The 22,371-nt window shown below is 40.1% G+C and overlaps 1 protein-coding gene across 5 annotated transcripts in view; it reads right to left on the bottom strand.

Annotated features, from left to right (window-relative positions):
- RPGR (retinitis pigmentosa GTPase regulator) overlaps positions 1-22,371 on the bottom strand; it is a 268,816-nt gene that overhangs the window by 214,126 nt on the left and 32,319 nt on the right. The gene's annotated exons all lie outside the window — the stretch shown is intronic.

Here is a 22,371-nt window from a genome sequence, read left to right as displayed (position 1 = left end):
GAGTTTTAAGCCGGAAGTGAGATGACGTGTGAAAGTGCTTAGCAGGGTCCCTGAGCCACAGAAGCACTTAATAAAGTAGTTGTTACCATTTCTGTCCCAGTGCCTTGCAGGCTAACAGGCTACATGGCCTTCCAAGTATTACTCCCACCTGACTTGTTTCATTTTGGATGTCCTATATTGACGGCTTGACCCTGGCTGAAGGCCTTCGATGATATACCCACTCACCATTCTGATGCTCCATGGGCAGCCTCAGCATGTGTCACCTCCACCCTTGACTCCACTCTTTGCCTCACCCCTGTGACGGACCTAGGGCCAGGTCCAGAACCCTTCCCTTCTGCCCTTCCCTGTCAAATCTCAAAAGAAAAATCATTCTTAGAGGCAGAAGCAACAAAATTCAGGCAGCATGACTTGTCTTCGACAACTGACCTTGCAGTTCTTTGGGGTTGCCATTACCTGGTATAATCACTCAGATAAGCCACAGCCCAAATTTGACCGGGTGTGGTGGCCACTTTCATGCACTGTCCAGTTCCTCCTTCAAAGAAATCCTTGTTGTCCTAGCTGCTAGGGGTCCTGATGGTGACAACCCTCAGCTCTCAGCCTCTTCAGGGACTGCCTCAGCTGCAGAGAGCCAACTTGACCCAAAGGTGGTTTTCCCTGGTACTTTCTGAGGTTGTCCATATGCAATGCTCAAGGCGGAAATATAAACTCCCAGCCATTCTGGCCCAACTGAGGACAACTCTGAAGGACCATTCTAGCTCCCGAGCTCCTTGTGGGTCTGCCGAAGCTATTGTTGGGCCTGCCTCACAGCTCGGCTTCTCCTTCTGCTCATTCCTTCTTCCTTCCCCTCCTTTCCCCAAGAAGGGGATCCCAAGGGTACACCCTAATAAGCATCCTACCCTCTATGCTCTATCTCAGAGTCAGCTTCCCAGAAAGCCCAGCCTACAATACAAGGTCTAGCCCAATTCACCCACGCTCACTGTCACGATCTCTGGATTCCTCCAGAAACTATTAAACCCAAGAGACAAAATGGCCTTCCAGAATTACAGCTCCCCAATTTCCCAACTCATCCCCAATCAGTTTTTACTTTTTCTCAGAGGCACGACTAGTGTAGCTTACCTGCTTACACAAGCACATAAATGAAGTCAGAAAAATGATCTTTCCTGATGCCTATTAATCAATTTCTTGCCTACTATACATCGCCTCAGCTCAGAGCTTCTTTCCTCAAGGAAGTCAAACAGATGATCACGGGTTGCCACACAACACTGGTTCTTTACTTTGACCTACTGAGTCCTAGGAGGATTTATCAGCAAACAAGAAGCTAGTCTGACTATACATCAGAAGCAGACAAAGAGTCAGTCATTAAAGGAATATAAACAACTAGGTGCTTCATCCGTTTTCTAAAGCTGATATATTTATAAACATGCCCTTGGGCAAGGGTCAGCCTCAACGATACCTCCTTTGGGAATAACAGATCCCAAACTACTTATTTGTTATGACCATACATGACATTTTGATCTGAGTAATCATTAAAATATCTGTACTTTTAATGGTCCATAAAAATCTTAACATGCTTCCTTACATGTCAGATTTTCTAAACTACAACTGGATGAACCTTCCATTTGGTCTTCAAGAATAGAAAAAGTAACTCCCCTATTTAAGGGTGTAGTACTGTGTGTTTGATAAGCTAATAAAATCATAAAGGATGAAAGTGCAGTAGCGTATCACTGCTTATTTTTTAAGATTTTCTGTGGGAAGATACTTTACCTTATTAAGCAGATCTTCCTAAGTAAATCCTTTGCTCTCACGGTGTGCGGCCTAATTCTTACAAAGGAATTAAAGGACTACTTGATAGTCTATTGGTTTCTCATATTAGCTTTTATTTTATTATGTCCCTTTGGAAATACTGTTTCATTTTGGATCTGAGAGTCTGTCTAGCTATCCAAAATGGAGCTGATATTGTTAGGCAGGCTTAGGTACTGATCAATATTCTGTCCTTTGTGTGAAAAATGCTATGATTGATGCTGACCCGAATCTATAGGGACAATTACAACTGTAAAAACAGATGCTCCTCTCCCAGGCCCACCCCAGCCATATGTTTTTGATTCCTGGTGCTGGGCACTTGGCAGAGACGGGCATTTTGTGTCAGTCAGTCTCTGATACTCCTGGACTGTCTGAAGATTATTTTTTTAAAGTTATGGTTCACCACTGATGAGGCTACTTGCCTTTATTGCCTTCGAGGATTCTGTAACTCCTACGGCTCATGCTCTGACATTTTGTTTTTGTGCCCCAGATACTTATAACCACTTTAGTTCAGGCTCCCATAAAGTGGTTACTTGGATCACTGGAACAGTGAGTGGAAAGGACTTTGAAAAAACATTCAGTATTAAAAAAAATATACGGTTGGTTGTGAACATCACTATAGGAAAAACGACTGAAGTTTAACATCTGCCCTTAGAAGCTTCAGATTTACTGGGGGAGACAAAATTAAGACAGAGTGATGTTTGCCATCATTGAAATAGGTTGGGTTGTACGATCACTCACATGATCTCAAGGTGAGTCACGGAGTTCCTCGGTAAAATGTAGTTCATGCAGACCTACTGAATACGAATCGCAGCACTGGTGCTGGAAGCTGCATCTTTATCGAGCTCCCCAAGTGGTTCTGATCACACTAAATGTTGACACCCATCGCCCTGGAGGCTGATTATCTCAGCCTGAGCACGGTTCCTCAATGCCACCACTAGTTAGGGGTCCTCGGTGTCCTGGAAGGAAATGGGGCATTTAGCGACTATCACTACTGAAACGTACGATCAATCACTGTAATGATGGTGCTGACGCCCCACCCAGAGCTCCTTTACCACTCTAGTGCACCCGCCCCCCAGCTCCTGACTCCACCTCACCCAGAACCAAGGTCGGCTCTGTTTATTTTATATTTAGCAGCTGTGACTGTTGGCTGCTAACAGCTCACAGCTGTACTCTTCTCTGGAGACGCGTTCTCTGCTGACAGAGCCCACCTCACTCAGAGACGCCTAAGAGGTCATATACCCCTCAACATAGCCAATGACTGACTGGTATTAAGGAGCAAAAGACCAGCCCCTTTGCCTCAAGGGAGACAACTGTGTGGTACCATCTTTGCCCTAGAGTTCTCTGTGGAATCAAGGCTGATGGCTAGACCTCTGCTGAAACCACTTCTTTGCTTAGCTGCTTCTCCTGCTTCTTTCCTTTCCTTCCTTAGAGTTTTCTCCCAAGAACACTCCCTCAGTAAGAAGCCCTGTCTCCTTCTCTGCTTCTTCATTACCTACGGCAAAATTGTTATTCAGCAGTTGAGGAGGATTTTCCAAAGAGAAAAAGTTGTAAAAATTACAAGAGAGATTCTGTGAATAAATAGAGACATATTTGTAGCAAGATATTAAAGAAATAGGAGGTCCGATTTCAAGTAAAATGGGGTAACTATACCCTGCTTATCTCACTCAATGCAGCTATGAAACCTGGATAGAGGGCTTCCCTGGTGGCGCACTGGTTGAGAGTCCGCCTGCCGATGCGGGGCACACGGGTTCGTGTCCCGGTCCGGGAAGATTCCACATGCCGTGGAGCGGCTGGGCCCGTGAGCCATGGCCGCTGAGCCTGCGCGTCCGGAGCCTGTGCTCCGCAACGGGAGAGGCCACAACAGTGAGAGGCTCGCGTACCAAAAAAAAAAAAAAAAAAAAAAAAAAAACCTGGACAGAATGCATAGGGCAGCTATTTGAGGATTCTGAAAAGTAAACAACATGCAGATTGGGAAAGAAGACATACCTGAATCCAAAGTACGATCAAACTGGTGGTGAGTTTATCATTTACTTTTCCTCTGCTATCCCTGGCCTAGAATCAAGGCAGCCCCAAACCTAGAAGTAGATACTGGGCAGGGACAGAGAGAGAGCTCCAAGGGAAGCCCTCTAGTTCTGTCTGGAAGGGCAGGAAAGAGATCTCCTGATGCTCAAAGAGAATAGGGGAAATCTCCAGGGTTTCCCCCCCTTTTCTGTTTTCTTGCACTCCAGGAAATCCTGCAGTAGCAGCAGAGACAGCAAGCAGCAACGGGGGCCTACGGGGGCCTAGAACCGAAGAAGGGAAACGTTATGTTTTGATCAGAAGAGCTGTGTCCCAAGAGGATGTGGTGAACCCCCATAGCTATTTTTCTCTCTCTTCCCTCCTGCTGCTTAGTCCCAGACATGGGTACAGCTGTGGGAAGTACACAGCACAGCACAATAGCTAAAGCCCCATCTTTCTGAGGTCAGAGACTAAAAGGTGAGCCCCAGGGAAGAACTGGTAATGGGGAAATTTGGGGAGAGAGTATAGCTTGGGAAAACCACCCCATAAGATTGTCTCTGAACTCCTTGGCTCACTCCCTAGCTGTACATATGTGGATCTGACCCTAAATAATATACCAAAGATTCCGAGAACTGAATTATGGGATAGAACGCTGTCCAGGTCCCAGACTGGCCACTGAGCGGCACACACATGAGACAGATCTGAATAGCACTGCAGGGGCTTTAAAACTGAACTGAGCCCGGAGCCAAAACCCACAGAAGGCTGGCTGCAATGTGCAGCCTGAACCCAAACAAGTTGATGGCCCGTTAAAAATAGCTACGTTCCCCACAGACTTTAAACAAGACCCAGAATCTCATAACTCGGAGTCTCCCAAAACATCCAAGATAGAATCTAAAATTAATCAGCATACAGAGAACCAGGAAAAACCTTCAACTCACATCGGAAAAGACAATCAACAGACACCAATGCCATGATGACAGGTGCTGGGATTATCGAAGACTTTAAAGTAACTATTATTAAAATGTTCCAAGAAGTAAAGAACACTTTGGAAATGAAGGGAAAGATAGAAAGTCTCTGCAGAGAAACAGAATATATAAAGAGGAATCAAGTTGGAAATTTTGAACGGAAAAATGCAGTAACCAAAGTAAAAAACACACAAGATGGGCTCAAAAGGAAAACGAAAATAATAAATAGTGAATTTACTGGTAGATCAATAGAAATTATTCAATCCAAACAAAAGGGTGAAAAAATATTGAAAAATTAATGAACACGGTCCTGGAAGCTGTAGGAAAATACTAAAGGTTTTTTTTTTTTTTTTTTTTTTTTTACTTTCAATGTTTTTTTTTTTTAACATCTTTATTGGAGTATAATTGCTTTACAATGGTGTGTTAGTTTCTGCTTTATAACAAAGTGAATCAGTCATACATAAACATATGTTCCCATATGTCTTCCCTGTCTAAAGGTTTAACATTTGTGTCATTGGAGGCCCAGAAGGAGATGAGAAAGGGTATGCTGTAGAAAAGATATTTGAGGACATAATGGCAAAAAACATCACAAATTTGGCGAAAGACATAAACTTACAGGTTTAAGAAGCTCAATGGATCTCAAATAGTATAGTATAAACCCAAAGAAATCCATGCCTAGACACATCACAATCAAACTGCTAAAAACTAAATACAAAGAAAAAATCTTGCGAGTAGCCAGAGAAAATATCACATTACTTATAGGAGAATTACAATTTGAATGTCAGCAAATTCTCTTCAGAAACTGTGGAAGCTCCTATGTTATCTTCTAGGCCATTTACAGTTTTGTGTTTTACATGTAGGTCTGTGATCGACTGATTTCTGTGACGAGTGTAATATCTGTGTCTAGATTATTATTATCATTATTTTTGCAGGTGGATGTCCAGTTTTCCAGTACCATTTGTTAAACAGACTATCTTTGCTCCATTGTACTGCCTCTGTTCCTTTGTCAAAGATCAGTCGACTATATTTATGGGGTTCTATTTCTGAACTCCCTATTCTCTTCCATCGATCTATTTGCCTATTCTTTCACCAATACCACACTGTCTTGATTACTGTAGCTCTATAGCAAGTCTTGAAGTCAGATACCATGAGTCCTCCAACTTTGCTCTCCTTTAATATTATGTTGGCTATTCTGGGTCTTTTGCCTCTTCATATAAACTTTAGATTCATATTGTCAATATCCATGGAATATACTTGCTGGGATTTTGATTGGCATTGCATTGAATCTAGAGATCAAACTGGGAAGAACTGATATAGTGCCAATTTTGAGTTTTCCTATCCATGAAGATGGACTAGCTGTCCATTTATTTAGTTTTCTTTGATTTTTGTTCATCAGAGTTTTGTAGTTTTCCTCATATAGATCTTATACATATTTTGTTAGATTTATACATACTTCATTTTGGGGATACTAATGTAAATGGTATTGTGTTTTTAATTTCAAATTCTACTTGTTCATTGCTGGTATATAGGAAAGTGACTGACTTTTTAAAATTAACCTTGTATCCTGCAACCTTGCTATGATTGCTTATTAGTTACAGGAGTTCTTTGGTTGATTCTTTTGGATTTTCTATATAGACAATCATGTCTTCTGTGAACAAAGACAGTTTTTTCTTTCTCAATCTGTATACCTTCTATTTCACTTTTTATTGCATTAGCTCAAACTTCCAGTATGATGTTGAAAACAAATGGTACAGTAGGGAGACATCCTTGCCTGGTACCTGATCTTAGTTGGAAAGCTTCAAGTTTCTCACCATTAAGTTTGATGTTAGCTGTAGAATTTCTTGTATATGGTCAATTACAATGCAGGTTTCTCTACCCTAGCACTGGTTTCCTGCAGTGGTTTCTGCTACTGAGTCTCTGCTCTGGTAAGCTACAAATCGCTTTATTTGCCTTTCTGTCTCTCCAATATTGGGGGCAGTGGTTTGCCCTATGTTTTCTCTGTTATGGATCCAAGAAAAGTTGTTGATTTTTCAGTCTGCTCAGATTTTTACTTGTTAGGATGGAGTGGCAGCTTCCAGGCTCCTTATATGCAGAACTTGAAACTGAAAGTCCCTCACCAGCAAACCTTTTCTGAAAGAATCATTCAAAGAAGTGCTTCAAATAAAAGGGAAATGTTACCAGAAAGAAACCTGGAACATTAGGAACGTAAGAAGAGCAAAAAAAAGGTAAACATCTGGGTAAATAGAACAACTTCTCTTGTTGAGTTCTTTAAAATATGTTTGATGATTAAAAGTAAAATTTATCACATTTTCTGATGAAGCTTTTGATGTATGTAGATAGACTATATAAAAAGCAACTACAATATAAAGGAGGGAGGGTAAAGGGAAGTATATGGTGGTAATATTTTTCCACTTAAAGTAGTAAAATATTGATTCTGAGTGGACTGTGAAAAATTGAATATGTATATTATAATCCCTAGAACCAACACTAAAAATACTATATAAAGAGACAGTAAAAAACACAAGAGACAAATTTAAATGTAATATTAAAACATGTCTAAATAATCCAAAAAGAGGCAGAAAAAGGGAAACAGAGAAATGAAAAATAGAAGGAACAACTAATAAAACAAATAATGAAATAGTAGGCTTAAATAAAAATATCAATAATTAAATGTAAAAGTCAGAGACTGTCAGAATAAATTAAAAAGAAATAAGACCCAACTATATGTTCTTCACAAGAGACTCACTTCAAATATAATGATACAGGTATATTAAAAGTAAAAAGATATATCTTTAGGCAACTACTATCAATAATAAAAGGAGGACTTCCCTGGTGGCATAGTGGTTAAGAATCTGCCTGCCCATGCAGGGGACACGGGTTCGAGCCCTGGTCTGGGAAGATCCCACATGCCACGGAGCAACTAAGCCCGTGCACCACAACTACTGAGCCTGCGTTCTAGAGCCTGCGAACCACAACTACTGAGCCCGCGTGCCACAACTACTGAACCCCATGTGCCTGAGCCCGTGCTCCACAACAAGAGAAGCCACCACGGTGAGAAGCCTGCACACCGCAACAAAGAGTAGCCCCCGCTCGCCACAACTCGAGAAAGGCTGTGTGCAGCCAATGAAGACCCAACGCAGCCAAAAATTTAAAAATAAATAAAAATTTATGAAAAAAAGAATAAAAGGAAAGCTGGAGTCACTATAGTTTAAAAAAAAGAGAAGAAGACACTATGGCAAAGTGGCACAATGCTGAATCTAAGCTACTTGTCACCATTAATTCATTAATAAACTATTTACATTCTTAGGAAAGTTTTACTGTCTTACCTTTCATGCATCCAGATACTAAAAAGCTGCTAGCACTAGCTGGACAGCTTTTGTGAATGTTCACGGGTTTGGAATTAGAACCTTACAGACTGCTGCACTCTAATGATTTACCGTAAGAACACAGGACATAACACCTTTATCCCTAACTTTCCCAGTTATTTTCATTTTACCCCCTCCATAGTACAAAGCCTTATGCTTCAAAACTACAAGAAAACAAGGTGGCCATATAACTAACATCACTTGCCTTGAGTCTCATTTGTCTGTTAAGAAAGTTATGTGTAGCCACCACAAGTAAGGGGATACTACTCTGAACCCCTTTTTTATAAGAATAGTTCTTTAAGTACGGAGGTCCCTTAAAAAACTAAAAATAGAACTACCACATGAACCAGCGATCCTACTCCTGGGCATATATCCAGAGAAAACTACAATTTGAAAAGATACATGCACCCCAATGTTCATTGCAGCACTATTTACAATAGCCAGGACATGGAAGCAACCTAAATGTCCACTGAAATAGGAGTGGATAAAGAAGATGTGGTATATATATACAATGGAATACTACTCAGCCACTAAAAAGAATGAACTAATGCCATCTGCAGCAACATGGATGGACCTAGAGATTATCATACTGAGTGAAGTAAGTCAGACAGAGAAATATTGTATGATATCCCTTATATGCAGAATCTAAAAAGAAACGATACAAGTGAACTTATTTATAAAACAGAAGTAGACCCACAGACTTAGAGAACGAACTTATGGTTACCAGGGGGAAGGATGGGGGGAAGGGATAGTCAGGGAGTTTGGGATCGACATGTACATACTGCTATATTTAAAATGGATAACCAACAAGGATCTACTGTATAACACAGGGAACTCTGCTCAATGTTGTGTGGTAGCCTGGATGGGAGGGGAGTTTGGGGGAGAATGGATACATGTATATGTATGGCTGAGTTCCTTTGCTGTAACCTGAAACTATTACAACATTGTTAATCGGCTATACTCCAATACAAAAAAAAAAGTTAAAGAAGTTTAAAGTAAAAGCGAACATTATATACAGGGGTTTCCTCACACATAAAAAATATCAGTACAAAGCTACGTATTCTAACTTCCCATGGGAATGATAGGCAGAGAAATGATAGGGATTTGGGACCTGGTTTCCTAAATTTTGGAAAGTTACAGATCCTTTATGACTTCAGTTTTCCATTATATAATGGAGATAATAACACCTATGTGATATGGTTGTTGTGAATATTAAGATACCTTATGAAGATGCAAACTAGTATATATAGGATGGATAAAAAACAAGGTCCTACTGTATAGCACAGGGAACTATATTCAATATCCTGTGACAAACCATAATGGAAAAGAATATGAAAAAGAATATATACGTATAACGGAGTCGCTTTGCTGTACAGCAGAAATTAACACAACATTGTAAATCAACTACACTTCAATTAAATTTTTAAAAAAGATACCTTATGAGATGTCTTAGCATAATGCCTGGCACACAGTGGGTACTCAATGAACATAGTTTGCTTCTTCTTCGTTTTCATTCCCTAGCGTTATTTTTGCTAAAGAAATTGAAAGTAAGGAGATATCATGTCAGCTTTGAAGTTCCAGAGTAGGCTTTATGGAGGGTATGTAATGATCTTGGCTTTGAGGGAAAGCTGAGATTTGATGGACAGTGAAAAAGAAGAAAGGCCTCTCAGGGCCTGGTAATAAGATGGGAAGAAGATAATCTTTGAAATCTCAGGCAGCCAAAGGTAGGATTAATGAATAAAGAACACTGGATAAGTAGGAGAGATATTGACTTGGAACCTAGCCTTAAGTAAACACAATGAGAAAGTCTTGTGTGGGTGTGAGAGTTGACTTAACGTTAGCCCATGACTACATGGTGAAGTAGGCAGAATTTTCCTTTGGTGCTTTTCCAACATGACTTTTCTGCCTTTCCTTCCCTTTCAGCATCACTTCTTCCAAAGACTCCATTATACTACTTATGCTCAACTATCACCTATTTGGGAAGAAAGTGGGCTAAAAAAATATCCAATTCATACTAAAGGGGTTTTGACCTAATGGGTTAATCCGCGTAGGTCATCGGTATTTTAAAAGAGAATCTTGGATTGTCTTATGATTAATCAAGAGAAAAGCTCTCCAGTGACTGAATTTCCACCACTTCTCCTGAGTAGGGAAGACAGTTTTGATTATAGAGGCTACCCACTCAAATCATACCACAAAGATAACGTCCCACTCCATCTATGGGTGATAAGGACCTTAATTAATAGACCTGGGCATGCACAGTCTAGACATAATCATGCTTTAATGTCAACATTCTAAACGAGGCTCTAGAAGAATTTGTCTGAATTACCCCTATGTGAATGTCAGGGTTGAATAATATATTATTATATATAGCCCTGGGGACAAAGAAATAGCTCTGGGGACAAAGAAATGGAGGAGAAAGCAAGGGAAAAAAGGCCAAGCCTCAAAGTAACAGTAGTAAATCCAAAGGGCCAGATGTATGATTGCCAATTATCCTCCCAGCTTTGGGAGTTAGGGAGGTGGGGTGCAAAACGGGAACTGGTCAGGAACAAACGTTAACTCCAAGGGGATTGTGGTGATCAGTCCATCCATAACATCCATGGCTCACGTTTCTTATTCAGTGGCTGCCAGCTGTGACTGCCCACTGGATTAGCTTAAAAGCTTCAAGGCAGGGTGAGTATAGAAGATGCAGCCACGGACTTGTGCGGAAATTTTAAATAAATATGAGAGAAGAATTGGTAGTTATTAAAATACAGAAGCTAAGAAGCTATCAGAATACAGAAGTTATGGCACACGCGTCCAGAGGAGGTAGTAAAATCACTATTTAAAGACTCATTAGACACCCATTTATTTTTAAGACAGGATTTAAGAAAAATAATGAGATCTATCTTCTGGTAGTGCTGAGATATGAGCTAAATGACCCACAAGAGGTCTCTTCAAACCCAAGAGATTCTGTTTAAGCGTTAGAATCCATCTGCCGGAATGGAAATTAACTCTGATAAGCATCCTTCTCGGAAAAACGTTGCTCTAGATGAGCAATGCTCTATTTGCTCTTCTCTTTCTTTCTTTTCATCCCTTCCAAATTAAAAACTGGCTCAAACCTATCTCAAAAGTAATTTTCTTGACGTTAACCCCTAAGCACAGGATTCATAACTTAATATACCAAGAATGGCAAACAGACTTCACCTTGATAGAAGTTTCCTGAACTTTGTGTCGAGAAATATTCTGATGCTGCATTCAGAGGGCTATGTCTGATGAGCAATGCCTGCCCCGTGCAGGAAGCAGGGATTAGAGCATGCTCACCGGGTGTTTGCTACTCCTGCTATATAACAACCCAAGGAATATTTATAATTAAAAGCAATAAAAAGGTAATCTAATATTTTAATATTCTGAGGCATATATGATCTCACAGGTATCAATGAGATTTGGTGCATGATATAATGGACTCCTTCCAAGTATATGGAAATAAGGGGCTAGTTACTGTTCAAAAGAAAAAGATCCGGCAGAAGAGGAAAAGACATAATACTGGTGCACTAAGAATAGGTAGGCTTTTTTTTCCAAATCCACTGGCCTAAAGTTAGAACCCTAAGGAAAATATTTAGGTGTTATTTAAAGGAGAGAGGAAACAGAACTGATACTGTTAGGACCATATACCACGTGGATTGGCCTAATGAAGGCACAGATAACATTCTTCTAATATTGATTACAAAACCGATTTTACAAGCAGAGAGCTGAACTGCAACTGTCATCCACTTCCAGAGCCCTCTTTGTTAACCACAAAGCTATACTGCCTAAATCTTAGCTGGAACTCTGATCCCTCGCTGTGCTTAGTAACTTTTATTTCTTTTGATAGCCAAACTACTCAGCTGCCTAACAGCCTTTAGGGTCCAGCTCTTTCAAGGGATTCAACCCAGAATTTCACGAGCCTTGGAGTCAATCCCCCCTCTACCATCTAAAGTCGTGGCGATCTGTCACATGGTCTGGTTGCTGGGGTGATGTCGAAGACCCTAGCACAGTGCATACATTCCTCCAGCCCCTATCAGCTTTCCCTGAGATGAGCCAAAGGGGTACATGGGTGGTAGCTGGGGGTGATGTGGCAGGGGGATTTGAGGGGATATTGCCTGATATACTGTTGGAACTCAAAGATTTAACAAATGAATAAATAGTTCAACGAATGTGTGGAATTCTGGGGACTACCTTAAACAGTGGGAGGAAAAGTATCTTCTGGCCTTGGAAAAACAAATATAGCAAGCCATAAATACAGAAGCAGGCCACTGTATATAAGGCCGTTGCTTTCCTATCCTGCTATCACCAAACATCCTCCTCCTAAGACAGGAAAGCTAGGATAGCTTTGCACAGAAGGCTTGTCTGTCAGTGGGAGAATCCCAAGACAGGAGGTTAAACTTCCAGTTAGCAGGGGGAAGTTTATGTAGGCATGTTGACATCTGGCAGCACTTCATCTGGGAGTTCTCTAGCATGTACAGTATGAAGTAAAAGGGTCATGCACAGGATCATTAAAGTGTACGGTTTGTTCTAATTTCAAATCTGGGCATGAACAAATAGACTTTTTCCTCTTTAACAATATACTGGTATGTTGGGAGATAAACAACGTCTACAACTCTGCAGCCTTTAAAAACTTGAATGGAGGAAACAGCTATGCTTAGTTTTAGTAACCAGAGATGAACTTGAAATAGTTTCTGAATAAAAAACTGATTTTTGTTTTCAATTTAATCTTTTCTGAATTCTTCATTTTGGATGTCAAGCTGTGCTGCTATCGTCACTTTTAAAGAGGGAGAGTTTCGTGATGTTTGATCATCAAAGAAAATTAGTGCATAAGGCTGTATGAAATTGGCTATGTTTGGACTTCATTTTAAAAGCACCTTTGCAGAGGATATACAGTCTTGGGAAACAGTGGTACCTAGAATCCAGTAGCAGAACAAGTTTTGCCTTGGCAAGAGCAAATTTTGCTTTACAGTAAATTACTTGGACAATGCTTCTGCCTTTTATGTTTCATCAATTTCAGTTATTTTATAAGCAAAATATTATTAATTATGGAATGAAATATGTAACTTAATCTCCATTTAGGTTTGGATATCATTCTAACTAAAATAACTATCTACTTGGTGAAGGTGTACAGAAGAAAAACACATTCTCAGCTCCAACTTACCATTATCATGGATTGCTGTCGACGGAGAAAACTACTTCATACCACCAGCTCTGCTCCACAGAGGCAACATATTTTGAACCTAATGCTCGTCTATATAATTTCAACTATATAGACTGCTTAATTCAATCCATTATTGGAACATAGGTAGAAACATTTAATGAAACATTTAATTTATCCTGTGCTCTTGGGCTCAAAATAGAACTGAGTTTTCTCAGGAATATAGAAAACTAGGAATTTATAAAATTAGGGAAGTATGAAATTATGGCATTTGGAGTTGAGAATGAACTTTCACAGAATTCAGAATACCTAGATGTTCTGCAGGGCAGGCTATAAGTGCTGGGAAATGAAAGCCCTCCAGGACCAGCCCTTGCACACTGATAGCTGGGACTTGGTGGATAAGGATACCAGGTCTCAAGCCTCTTGGATGGGATACCTCTGAGGTGCCCGTCTACATCATGGACAGCAAACCATTTCTGTAAAGGGCCGGAGAGTAAAGTTTTAGACTTTGACACCACATGGTTTCTACTGCAACTATTCAACTCTGCTGTTGTAGAGTGAAAGCAGCCATAAACAATTCATAAATGAATGAGCATGGCTATGTTCCACTAAAACTTTATTTATGGACACAGAAATTTGAATTTCACATCATTTTTATGTGTCACGAAATATTCGTCTTCTTTTGATGCTTGTAACCATTAAAAAAACGCTGTAAAAACCATTCGTAGCTCATGGGCTATATAAAACCAGGCTGGATTTGGCCCACATAGGCTGTGTGTGCTAACCCGTGTTCTAACATTATCTCTTGAAGTTTCCCTTGGGGATTCCACAGTGGTATCTTACTGGAAAATTCACCCTTTATTGCTTTCCTTATCTTCCCTGTCTCATTTCCCCATTCACTTAACAGTGTTCCCAGGAATCACCTAATAAGTTACTTGCACTTGGATACTGGTCTTGAGGTCTGCTTCTGGGGGGGAAGCAAAACTAAGACAACCAGCTTGGCTGATTAATCACTGAATTGAACATTTGTTGCTTTGACATCATGAAGATCCTGTTGAAAGACTCCTGGGATCCTAAGAGTAGATTCAATGAAAGGCTCTTTTCATTATATTCTCAGACTGACAGTGCAGTAGGTTAGATGTGTAAACTTTACCATTCCAGTCTTTTGATTTGCACCCAAGGTAAAACTGAGAGTGTTAACACCGGCAATGAGCCCAAGGCAGCCACTCTGTCTCACATCCATCGCTCTCAAACCCTCATGCTGGTGGTATCCGCAGTGAGGATGTCAAGATGCTTTGCAGCAGTATGTGTGTGAGTCAGAGTCAACCGAGCCATGTAACAGCCCACAGGAACCCAGAGGCACTGGGTGTGATGATAACCACTGCAGCAATCTCTGTAGCCATGTGGATTTATGAAATGGGTTTCCTTCCCAAAGCTGCCTGACAATAACCAAAGGACTGAACGATTTCTAGATCAAGAATAGTCGGTGGGTAGATGGGGCGTTCATTTTTTTGGTCCCATCTTGTTCATTTTATGTAGTAATTTCTTTCTTTGCACATTGAAAAAGCTTTCCTCACCCTGTTCTATGCTGTTCCAGATGGCTGTACCCTCTCAACCTGGCAGGTGCCTGCCTATTGGCAGTAAGGCTGTGAACTTATTAAGTACAGCAATTTCTGATCTTAAGACACAAATGAAGCACAGTAGATTCTTTTATTAATGACAGGCTTTTCTAAAAAAAGGATAGGCCATGGCATGTGGACTACAAGGAAATTATGTAGCCGTATCTGGTTCTGAAGTGCTAGGGACTTGTGCATTGTCTACAAGTTGATTAATAGACACTGGTTTCCCCTAGTCCTACTTGGTATGCAACATACAACAAAAGTATAATTATAAACTTAAAAGGAAAAAAAGCTGACATTCCAGAACTAGCTCTGGAGTGTTTACAAGTTCTAACAAAATCCTTCAAAAAATGTGTTTTAATTTGGTTTCTATTAGCAAGTCTAATCCATTGGGACTCCCTAATTACTAAGGTAAGTCTTAACTCACTTTCATCATTATTTTCTCTCTTTCAGTCCAAAATAGAAAGGAAGAAGTTCTCTTTATTAACATGTGAATTTTAAACTGAACTTGAGTCCAGCAATGTTAGCTATCACTGGTTCTTTCTGAGCCTAACCCTCTGGAGGGCTTCATTTTAAAATTCAAATACAGGGAGATTATTTATCACTGTGGTTTTGGCAGTGACATAATTGCCCCTTGAAGAAAACAAATTGGCAGGCTTGCAAAAGAGGAAGTGATTTTTATTTATTTATTTATTTTGTATGGGAATTAAGTTCTGCAAACAAATACCTCTGACTACTGGGGCTTTAAAACATGCTGTATGGTGTTCAAATGAAAAAGCAACATGAAGCCAGTAAATGCCGATGGTCATAGGGTGTGGGAAGTGTAGCCATACTAATAATAACCAAAGGGCCGGGGAGTAGTAAACCAATGCCTTGGACCTATAAGCCGGCTGAAATTTCTACCCTAGGCTCCACATTCCTGCTTGAAAAACACCTTCTTCTTCTTTTTTAAAAATCTTATCTCAAGTTTTAGGATTACATTAAAAGGACTCAAGTAATTATTCAGATATTTGAATATATCCAGACTTAGAAATATCCAAGAAGAATTAGCAGCATTTTTTCTGATATTCCTTACCGTGTAAACATGTCCCGAGAGGCGACCTTTACAGTAAATTAATGAAACAAATTAAAGGAGCGCAGATATTCAAGGCATTACAATTTTAAATGGTGGTAGTAGCTAGATTTTAATGATTACTTTAAAGGTTCCCCATCAGAAATCTATCCTAAAAGATTTCCATTAAAATAAATTAATGTATCTAAAACACTGAGCATCACACCTTCTTGATGGGACACATGAAGGCCTGTGTTTCTGTGGTGTAGCAGGATGCAGCCAGGGTAGAGTAGAGAGAGAATTGGCTTCTTCCTGCCCATAGCAGCCTCTGGGTACATATGCTGCAGGCTGAGGCGGAGGACAGAAAGGAGCTATTTCTTACCATCAACCAGCTTCCCAGCTCTGGCATTTTTTTCATCAATTTGCATAACCAGGAACAGCAGGTGTATTTCAGACACATATGGACCACTGTCCCACTTCCCCATCACACACATACCTTCTCCTAGGTCTCCCTCCAGGCCCACTCTATCATATACATTGCCATCTGCTTTTTAATGCTGAAAAGTTCACATCTAGGGATCTATTCCTTGCATGAATTCCTTGCATCTATTCCTTGCATGGTTTCTTAGTAATATGCACATAATCCTGGGATGTATAACACGTTTACCCCTTAGCTTTTGAATTTAAACAAACCCACAATGTTCAGTGAAATTAATTACTTTAAAATAATCACAAAATTTAAATGAATAAGGTCTATTACTCACTTACATGTTACTGAATACAGGTAGGGGGAGGATTAGGCAAAGAAGGATACAAAAAGGGGAGACTGTGTGATCTCCATAATGATCAGGTCAATGGAAATGAAAACTGCCATTATTCTATTCAACACAACCTCTCATTGCCATAAGGAAAGAAGATTCTACACAGGTGTTCATTTTTTATACTTTCTAAGGTATACCCTTTTCTATGAATGAAATATCAATATATAATAAAATACATTTAAAAAAATAGATTCAGCTTAAATACCCTGTTTGGGACCTAGAAATGAAATTCATCAGAAAACTCTTCATGATTTTATCCCATTTGGCCAGTAGAGATATCATTATATGGCATTTCTCCAAGTCCCCAAGCTTATTTATATCCCCAAGCTTATTTATATATTTATATATTTTGCTATCTTCATAACATCTGTGCTCTTAGGAGAGTAGGAATATACTTCATTGAATACTTTTCTGTGTAGCCGGAGAAGAAGCAATAAAAACGCGGAAACCTAAGAACTGTCATATTAATCAACTATGTTTCAATTAAAAAAATTAAATTAAAAAAAGAACTGTCGGGACTTCCCTGGTGGCGCAGTGGTTAAGAATCTGCCTGCCAATGCAGGGGACACGGGTTCGAGCCCTGGCCCGGGAAGATCCCACATGCCGCGGAGCAACTAAGCCTGTGCGCCACAACTACTGAGCCTGCGCTCTAGAGCCCACGCACTGCTACTGAGTCCACACGCTGCAACTACTGAAGCCCACACGCCTAGAGCCCGTGCTCTGCAACAAGAGAAGCCACTGCAATGAGAGGCCCATGCACCACAACAAAGTGTAGCCCCCGCTCGCCGCAAGTAGAGAAAGCCCGCGCACAGCAAAGAAGACCCAACACAACCAAAAAAAAAAAAAAGAACTGTCATATTGTGATCATGTAGGGAATGTGGAACGCTCATAAACAGTTGGTTAGAGCATAACCTGAAGGACAAATTTGACCATTCTGTCAAACTATCATGTGATATAAAGTAGTGGTATTTTTTCCAGAAAGTTATTGTATAGAAGCACCCTAACAAACAAGTGAACCAAGGTATAAAATATATGTGAGAATAAAAAATATTCACTGTAACATTGTAAATGGGGCAAATGCTGGAAACATCCTAAATTTTGTTAGTAGGTTAAATAAACTATGGCTTATTCACACAATGGAATATTATGCAGCCACTAAAAATTAAGTTTATATGTACTGATCGAGAAAGGTACCCAAGATATTTTATTAAGTAAACTGTATGTATACTATCACTTTATATATATATATATACACACACACACACACATATATATACATATATATACATATATATGTATATATATGTGTGTGTGTGTATATATATATATATATATATATATATATATATATATATATATATTACAAGGAGAAATGGACAGGCTTCCCTCTGAGGAGAAGGATGTTGGCAGGAGAAATTTTTACTTTACATTTCATAGTCTTCCGAACTGTCTGAATTTCCTTTTTGGAAGTGCCCATTCATTACTTCTCTAAAATAATAACAATAAAATAATGAAAAATAAAAAAGGGAAAAGTGAATTATCCTTCTGGAAGCATACCTAGGTGTCATTTGGGCCTACAGTCTGTCTTTGACAGTGGCTGTAGTACTGGGTTAAAAGAGGTCAGAAATGCCTTCCCGGATGTGGCCTGAGTATTAGTGTTCCTGCATAGGTTATGGATTTGTCACCGTGAAATAATATCTATCATATCTGAATCAGTATAACTTGCTCATAGCACTGCTTGGGGGTAACAAGTTTCATAAACTCATCACTCCCACTTCATATTCCTATCAGGGATGCAGAGGGGAGAGCCTCTAAATTTAGTTCTTTCAATCTTCAAGAGCTGCTTACACGGTTTGATGAATAATTTGGTGTTCATTGCTCCATGTCTTTCAGAAGTGTATAGTTTTTGACTCTATCTCCCACTCAAACTTGCCTTTCCAGGCAGAAGAATAAGAAATCTTTTCATCTGCCTTCAAATAGAGAGACCTCCTGTTTTTCCAGTCATTTTAGCTGCCCTTTTCTGGGTCCTTTCCAGCTCCAATATGAATTTTTGAGAGGTTTCAGAATCAGAATTGCAAATGGTTTCCTCAGCATGGCTGTGCAGGGATTCTATCCAGTGTTCCCTGTATTGTTCCCACTGCTTGGCCAGCCTTTTGGAACAAGCTATCCAACTCCCTTTAGCCATTCTTCTCCCTCTGCAAGACACCAGACCTCTAAGATGAAAATGGAAAACATTCAGATGTTTCTAAACCATGGAATCCCAGAGTAGAACTGAAACGGTCATTAGCTATAGTCTTGTCCAAACCTCCCATTCCATAAATGGGGGAAACTGAGGCCCAGAGAGGTTAAGCAAGGACTCCAACTTAAATCTCCCAACTTCCATGCCAGCCCCCTCTCCATTCCATCTGTGTGCAGAAGAAATATTAAAAAGATTTAATAGCTGTAAATACCTCAGGCACCAGACTGAAAACCCACCCAAGTGTTGGGATACAGTCCTGAAGGCACCCTGCTGTGGTGGATGATAACTATTTGCTGGGTCAAGGAGTGGTGTGTGGGGTTCCAGGGGGTGGACAGAGGTGACAGGGGTGGCAGGCAGGGGGAGCTTGTGGAGCTCAGGGCGGCATCTCTTCACCAACCAATATGGCAGTGTTTTAACATGTTAACAACTGGGACAGTCATCCAAGTGTGTTCCACTTGTGTAGCACTGGCGTTTATATAGTTCTTTGGTCTAATTTAGATAAAACGTACGTATAGTTTCTTTCTTTATTGGAATGCTTTGATGTGTGAAGACTCAGAGTCGCTGGCAAAGTGATATGCTTTAAATCCTTTAAAATTTAGACATCATGAAATGACTTCCAGGTATTCTGAACATTACACATAATTAACCAAATTCTAGAGGTCTCACACCTCCAGTGGCATTAGAGTACTGCAGCCTTTTCGTATCAGTCATAAAAATGAAATATTTAAATTGCAAAATAGATATATCTACACAGAAATGTGAGCTCTCTAAAAATGCATGAGCTGATGCTTATCTGTCTTCAAGCAAAATGAGTCACAGTAATGTTTCCCTCTGTGCAACAGATTTTAAATTGTGATTTACGCAGTTTAAAAGCAGCTAAGTATACCTTGTCAGTAACACTCTCACGAGATTGTTTGATGGAGACCACTTTGTACAAATTACCTAATCAACTCAATTCCCCTTCCTCAGAGCAGAAGAGTAAGGAATACTCAACCCCAGAAATGGGTGGGGTCTGTGTGTGTGTGTGAAGAGGCTCTTCTCTTATTCTGGTTTTCTCCCTCCAGCTCCTCAGGAGGTACTGCATGAGACACAGCATACGTGAAAACTAAACAATACGATGTACAGAAATGTTCCTCCCCCACCCCCTAACACCAAAACATTTCTCCCACAGCTTGAAATCCCAACATTCCATTTTGTCTTTCAGAGTCCCCAAGTAAACAAAATTATTCCTGATGAGCCATAAATACTTCTATCTCTGGTAACCTTTTCCCTCACAAACAAATGGGATCTGGGTTCTCACAAGAATTTATTTTCTCATCTATTTATTTAACAGGTCTTTCCAAAATGTCAAAAGTCAAATTACACTTATGCATACTTTTAAAGAAATAATCTTTGTTGAATAGAAAAAGATGAGATGAATAGAGATATAGAAGAGGCTCAACAGAATATCTGTTGAATGTTGGGTGAGCGAAAATTTAATCAATATGTTTGTCAATTACACCTCAATATACTGTTTAAAAGATCAATTCATAGGAACTTGCATATCTGAACTGGGAACTTCTGATGTCAAATCTGTTATCACATAGGGTCCAACCAGAGAAGCAAAACCACTACACACATAAAAGGGATTTGTTACAGGGATCTGACCTTACACAATTGTGGAAGCTAGTTAAGCAGCCTCTGTAAGGTTGTTGTCTTTGCTTCTAATGCTGAAGTTTAAAGTCTGCAGAGCAGGCAGCGGGGGGGGGGGGGCGGGGGGGGGCCGGTGACGGAAGGGAAGATGGATATGAAATGAGGAAAAGCAAGAATGAGCTGGAACCCAGAAGCACCAGCTGAAGACCACAAGGACACTGAAACCCGTGTCAGTTGCTGTTGCCTCTGACCTTAGTAGAATGGTTGTCCTGTAGAAGCTGGGGACCCTTCCTCCCAGAGCTAAACCCACACATCTAGCCCAGGAGTAGAAGCAGCTGAAGGGGGAGCCGGGGGAAGGTGGGGCTGTGGAAAACCCAGCTGCTGTCTCACTCCCACGAGGTACGTGAGCAGATCAGTAACGATGTGTGTGAGCTACAAAATGGCTGCTGTTCTCTTCTCCCTCCAAATCTGAAATAAGAATCTCTCTTGTGGCCCACTATAATCAGAGACATATAGGAAAGGGATTCCTGGAATATGTAGCTCAGCCTAGTCAAGTTGACACATTGCAAAGCCACCATACTAGTCACTATACTCAGGGAGAAATGAGAAGTGTTAACAGATTTCTGAGAACAGATTTCTGAGTGTAAAAAAAATCGGACTGAAGGTCTTTGCCGAGTAGGGCAGAGAAGAGGGCAAGGGTGCTGCAAGGAGAGATAAGAAGGTATATATTTGGTTAGTTGCCCTCCTTCATTTCATTCATTAAAAACATGTGTTGAGCATTTACCGTGTGTCAGGCCCTGTGTTCAATTTTATTTTTCAAAGATGGCCACGCCAATATAATCCTTCCAGTATGTTCATCTTACACTGTGATCTTGAAACTCCTATATCAAGAGATGTGGTCTATGTTCACTCACTTTAATTCTGGGCAGGACTGTGACTATGGCTGAAGTGACACTGCACGACTTCTGAGGCTAGGTCACAAAGGTTATTGAATTTCTGGAGACGCTCATCACTGACTTAGTCCCCATGTTACAAAGAAGCTCAGCCCTCATGGAGAGGTCATGTGTAGGTGTTCCAGTCGACATTTCCAGCTAAGATCTCAGCATCAACCAGCTAGCATCAATCACTAAATATGTGAATGAGTTTTCCAATGATTCCTGCCCCCACTCTTCAAGTATCACTCCCCCCAAATTGATGCCAAAATGGAGCAGAGAGATGAGTCTCACTCAAATTACAGATTTGAGAGCAAAATAAATGTTGTCATTATTTCAAGTCACCCAAGTCAGGGGGTAATTTGTTACACAGCCATAGTAACTGAAATAGGCTCTGTGCCAGACTGATAGGGGATATAATGATTGTTAAATGTTGTTATATCCTAAATCCTTCTGCTATTAATATTAGATCCATTGGCTTGAAGCTAAGTTTTAAATCAGTACTTTTGTATAAATAATGGTATGTTTTATAGTTTTTGTCCTGAAGTAACTGTAGATTTGCATGCAATTTAAAGAAATAATACAGAGAGATCACATATACTTTTCATCTAGTTTCTCCCCATGGTGTTAACATCTTGCCTAACTAGAGTACAATATCATAACCAGGAAAATGAGATTGATGCAACTGACTGATTTTATTCAGGTTTCACCAGTTATACGTAATCATTTGTGTGTGTATATATATTTAGTTCTATGCAATATTATCACATGTGTAGTTTCATGTG

The sequence above is a fragment of the Lagenorhynchus albirostris genome, chromosome X (genome assembly GCF_949774975.1).
Source record: "Lagenorhynchus albirostris chromosome X, mLagAlb1.1, whole genome shotgun sequence".
Taxonomy (NCBI): domain Eukaryota; kingdom Metazoa; phylum Chordata; class Mammalia; order Artiodactyla; family Delphinidae; genus Lagenorhynchus; species Lagenorhynchus albirostris.
This window is presented reverse-complemented; position numbering and strand designations above follow the sequence as displayed.